Consider the following 6,162-nt stretch of genomic DNA (forward strand, 5'->3'; position numbering starts at 1 on the left):
TAAAAATTGATCAAAACAAATACTAAAAACCCTAAACACACCTCATGAAAATCTAAGGGAATTAAGCGTCATTTTATCAATATTTTTATGAACAAAAATTTAATAGAAATAAATATACCAAATCATGATCACATCCGTATATTTGCTTTTCACGATTCATAGAAACTAAAATAATGCGAAAATTTTCAAGAACCAAAGCTAAAATATCTAACAATATCATACAAATTCTAAAGAGAACTAAGGCATTTTTTAATCAATTTTTATGAACAAAATTTTAATGAAGATTATTCTAGAAAATGAATCAAGATATTTTCACATACAACTTTTTTATCACATTTCATTAGCAAGAGTTAAAAGTCATGTAGAAATGATAAAGAAAATATTGCCAAAAAAAATCTAAAGAAGACTAGCTAACAAAAACAATACAATAGGGGTATAGAGTTAGAAAATGAGGTAGGGTCTGGAATTAGGCGCTGGGCCTCAATGTGATCCCAGCATCACCAATCTTGTTCAAATAAAACGGAGTGAGGGATGTGAGAAGTGGTTTTTTCGTTGGGCTAGAGTTCGGCTGTATTTTGGCCGATTTACTCGAGATCCACCCGGGAACCGGTCCCATAGAACCGGACCAATAGACCGACCAAAATGCTACTCGGTCCGGGAATGGATAATGTTTTTTGTCCATATCCAATAACAACAGAACCAGACCAAGTATCCAATTCCATTCAAATTCTAGTCAACAACAACGAACATAAATTTCAACAACAGACTAAGTATCTGGTAAGTACTCGATAGTACCGATCCGATTTCGGTAAAAAAAAATCCATCACTATTTTGGTTTGGTCTCGATTTACCCGATTACTGTTTCGATCTATTTCTCGGGAGAGTAAATACCCGGCCCTAATCGGACCGAAAACAACGCTAGGCTATAGGTCCATACCACTTCGTCTGATTTACAAAGAAATTATTAACAATAACAAAAAGAAAATAAATAAAAATAATAAATAAAAAATGAAAATAAAGATGAGGATGGTGAAGCGCATTTCACTTATGCCCATTTAGATCACACTCTCAACTCAACTCTCTCCCACATTCTCTCATCATGCCGCCGTGCTGGAAATTGCACTGGCGGCAGCGTTTCCATATCATCATCTCACAACCACCCATCGACTCCCCTCTCCCTCTCCTTTAAGGTAGTTATAGTTTAGTTAAATTGTTAGGACTTAATTGTAGTTAGTTGATTTTGGTTAGGGTAGTTATGAAGGTTAAAGGTTTGTTAGATTAATCGGTTAAGTGTGTTAGTTCTGCTGGATGGATTAAAACTAGGGGTGGTAAAATGGTTGAATTGGATGGTTAATGGATGGACCAAACCAATCCATTAATCTATTATAAGTCCACTAAACTCTCTTAATAAAAATCCAATCCAATCCATCCATTAACATATTTCTAATAGATGAATATTCATCCATCCAAAAAATAATTAAAAAATTCTTAATTTTTTAAAAATTTCATTAAAAAAATAATTTAAATATTCTAAAATATTTTTTAAATTTCATAATAAAAAATTAAATTTCCGAAAAAAATTCGATTTTTCGTTTTTTCGAAAAAAACTCGATTTTTTCATTTTTCCAGAAAAATCTCGATTTTTTTCGTTTTCCATAAAAATCTCGTTTTTTTCGTATTTTCAGAAAACCTCGCTTTTTAGTTTTTTTTAAAAACCTCTTTTTTTTTTTTTTTTTCAAAAAAACTCGATTTTTTCGTTTTTTCGTAAAAATTCAATATTTCATTTTTTTGAAGAAACTCAATTTTTTGTATTTTCAAATTTTATTATTTTAAAAAAAACTATTTTTATTATTTTTTTAAAAGATTTAAAATATAAAATAAAAATAAGCCATTGGATTATCAAAATGTGTTGAATGAATTTAATCCATCCATTAACTTATTTTTTATGTGGTGGATAGATTAAATGGATTTTTTAGGGGATTGATTGGATGAATTTTAGGTTAATTGATCCAATTGCCACCCCTAATTAAAACTGTTAGAAAGTTTAGAAGTTAAGGAGACTGTTAGTGCTAATTTCAAGTGGGTGATTTGGTTTGTTAATTGACCGTTAGTGAAGAGATAGGTTAGTTTAGTCAACAGAGTCAATGTTATGGTCAATGGTCAGTAGATGACCAAAAAGTCAATTGTTGACCAGAACACTCAACAATTGCAATTTTGTATTATATTTTTGTAATTTCACTTGCAATGTAATTGGATGGATTTTTTATTGACTTTGAACCAACTATGATATTCTTTGACTTTTGAAAGTTTCTAGCACTTTAAGTAATCAACTTTAATGAACTTTGCCCACTTGAATGAAGCATAACCAAGTAACATTAATTTCTCAAATATGTGACCAAAAGGAATGATTTTGGTCAAAAGTCAACCTCCTATGGTTGACTTTGACCAAAAAGTCAAAGTTATGCAAATTATTCCAAAGCCTCCAAACAATTCAAAATGATCCCAAAATTTTCATCATTGTGCACCAAACAATCAAGCCTTGCAATAGAATCTTCCAAATCCTAGGCCAACAAGTCCACCACAGTTGACTCTGACTAAAAGGTTAATCATATCTCTGAATCAACTTTTTTGTGTGCATGAAATCACCTCAAACCCTTTGTATAATAGATAAGACACATTGATCCAGATGATCTTGCCACACAATTAATGATGAAACTACAACTCCTTAGTATAATTAAGCCCATGTGTTGAGAAAAAGTCCACGATGATTGTAAGACCAAACACTTGAGAAGAAGGCCCAAAATGACATGGCTATAGGGCCAATAAATGATGGAAAATCTCAGGTGAAATCAAGCCCAAATGTTGAATAAAGGGTTCCATGATGGTGGAGGGACAAAACCCTCATTGATGAAAGCCCTAGTTGAGAAACCTTTCCGAGCTCAAACCCGAAGGGATAAAAAAACCCCAATACCTTGACCTAGGTGAAACTTGATGGAGAATAGCCTTGTATCTTGATGAGGAAGAAGTCCATAATGACCATGAACCAAAACCCTAATTCCAGAATCCATGCTCAAAGAATACCCAAATGAATCAAGCTTGTTTATTGTAGAAATATTCAAATCATGGAAACCCTAGCTTCCCATGACCACTGATCCTTTTGAGCCAATAATATTCCTGGTGCATGATATGCTAATGACCTAAAAGAAATATGCACATGAATGAGAACTATAAGCCAGATAAAAGTAAAAGGGTATGACAAATTTGGAGTATGAAAGATGCCCCTATTTAATCGTCTTAAACCTGAAGGTGAGATAGGCTCCAGCCTTTCGAACATTTAAGGTAGAAGAAAATTAAATACCAAGACCTGGTGGGGAAAAAAATTTGTTTTTTTGGTGAAAAAAGGTTTGTCAAAAGTAAGTGTGGTTGAATGATGATGACTTGTAATTTAGCGACGACGCCAATACAAAGACCTGGTGGTTACTTGTAACATATAAATGGTTCCAATAAAAGAGGAGGATCATATCTAACTCGGTGGTGTTTAAAGAACCAACAATATGGTTACTAGTATAGTGTCAACCTAGTGAATGAGAAACAAAACATAAGTAGGGTTATTGGGGTAATGTCAATTTGGAGGATAAACACCCGTAAGGTTACTAGCATTAGTGGGGTCACCGGGAAACAAACAACTTAGCAAGGTTATTGACACCGACAGGGTCACCAGGAAATGAACAAAGCAGTAAAGTTATTGACAACGGCAGGGTCACCAGAAGGCTAACATCAAAGCAAGGTTATAAGCGTCGGTGGGGTAAGCAGGAAACAAATAAAGCAGTAAGGTTATTAATATCGGTTGGGGCACCTAGTAGATAACAACTTGGTTTAGGAAACGATCAATTAGTAGGATTACTGACATTGGTAGGTTTACCGAGAAACAAACAATGATAGTAATATTACTAGCATCGGTAGGGTTACCGAGAAGATGACAACTTGGTTGGCATCGATAGGATTACCAGAAGACAACAATATGGTGACTGAAACAAGGAAACAATAGGGTTACTGGCGATAGTAAGGTTACCGAAAAACGATAATCATGTGCTTGGAAAATGAACAACAATAAGTTTACTCGAATCGGTAGGGTTATCGGGAGACGATAATTAGGTGATTGGAAAATGAACAACGATAAAGTTACTGGCATTAGTAGGGTTACTAGGAGGCAAACAAGTGAACAACAGCAGAGTTACTAGCATCAGTAAGGTTACCGGGAACATCAACTAGAGACTTATAGGGATGATACTCTCTTTATAGGTTTGTTATTGTCCTGGTTGGAGATCTATCTGGCTTATGCTTCGCATGCATGTTTGAGTTTTATGGTGTAATGCTCCATTTTAATGGAAATGCTACGCATTTTGGTGAGACAATGTTATTTAATGAAGATTATTACATGCAAGGTGGTGATGTATGATCAGGCTTTTTATAGTGAGTGTGTTGAGTGAGCCCTGGTGTATTATGAGAAGAGGATTAATGCGGAGCGAGGCTCTTGTGTTAATTAGCATCACTTGAGGGTGCATAACAATTGGGGGGTGCCAATGAGTATCGGGCTTTGATCTTTTTGGTTTTTGAAGATTCTAATGAAGATTAGGTTTTAATTTGTATGTTTGTTTATGAGGCTTTATGCCATGCTTGGTGAATACGATGATATGCGTGAGTGAAGCGACATGATGAATGCATTATGATGATTCGTGCAATGGTTTTGAAAAGTGTTTGCTTGAACACGAGGCTTTCTATTTGAAGGATGATAGGATACGCTTAGCATGGCTTCTCGACATACGCCTTGGCCTCAACTCTTGCTTATGCCAGGCACAACTTGGTTAAGTAGCTTTGAAGGTGGGGAGTTGCCCCTGTATAGTATACCTTTCCCTAGTTTGAGGAAACACACCTCAGGAGGAACTCTGGAACATTTGTACCATAGTGACTTGATATTTCCTGCCCCAGTGTCTTTGAGTCCTAGAATAGTTCCCCTAATTAATGAATTCCTGGAGAGATTTGTCGAATCTTGACGTAACTTCCCTAGATTGATTGTACTTTGAAGAGATTTCTCAACGAGACTGCCCAAGATTGGCTACAGCTTAACAGAGTCTTCAAGTGCTTTTCCTTTTATGATGCTTAAGTTTTTCCACTGATGCTCATTTTGTAAGCCCTCGTGATGTTAGGCGCTTGTTTACGAATAGAGAATGCTTATTTTTCAAAATGATAATTCTAATGCAATGCTTACGTTTGTCTTGAAGTCAATTTTTTTTGTTGAAATGATGTTGTAAACTTCGGTGAATGAATCATTGGTTAGAATGCAACATCTATTTTTTTTAGTATGAAACACATTGTGCAAATACGATACCAACACAGATGTTTAGCAAATCTATAGGATTCAGTTTAACGCAATCTCGTTGAAGTATGCTTTCAAAATTAACCCTACTTCAATTAGGTCTTTTAAGGGTTGTAACGTGGCATGGTTCACGGTTTCAGAATAAAGGATTTAGGGCTCAAAGTTTATTTTTACCACCCATTCTCCTTGATGTTCTTCAGTCCTACGTTCAGCTAATTTGGCACGAGTGTTCATCTCTCAAAAGGATTTTATGATGGTTAAGGAACCAACAAGATTTTGGAGTGGCAATCACCTTTTTTTTGTCTTTGGTTTTGTAGTCACACAAAAATTTTCTTGTTGAGGATTTGTTTTGTAATCCTTTCCTTTCATTTTTTCATTTTCCCTAATTTTTCGTGGACTGATTTCTTTGATTTTGTAGTCCAGTGGGATGCCTTAATTTTTTCCTAAGTCACTTGTTTTTTAATTAGCAGGCTTTTCTTTCTTTTTCATTTTTCCTTTTGATTCCTCCTTTTTGTTCGGGAACAACTTGTGTAACATTTGTTTTTTGATTTATTAAAAGGGTTGTCAGTGCCTTGTTCCTTGGATGGTGAGGGACAACAATTGTGGATTTGTGTTTTTCGACCTCATGGTGGGGGAGGGATAAGACATGATTGATCCTATGATGGGACATCTTTTGAAATTGGAACGCTCTGTTAAATAAACTGAAGGCTACCCTGCCCCTGGTTAAATGTGAGGGTTTTCTCGTATAGAAAAGAAACTCCTACTTCAAGGATCAAAGGGGTTGA

Source organism: Vicia villosa, linkage group LG4, assembly GCF_029867415.1.
Source record: "Vicia villosa cultivar HV-30 ecotype Madison, WI linkage group LG4, Vvil1.0, whole genome shotgun sequence".
NCBI classification, from domain to species: domain Eukaryota; kingdom Viridiplantae; phylum Streptophyta; class Magnoliopsida; order Fabales; family Fabaceae; genus Vicia; species Vicia villosa.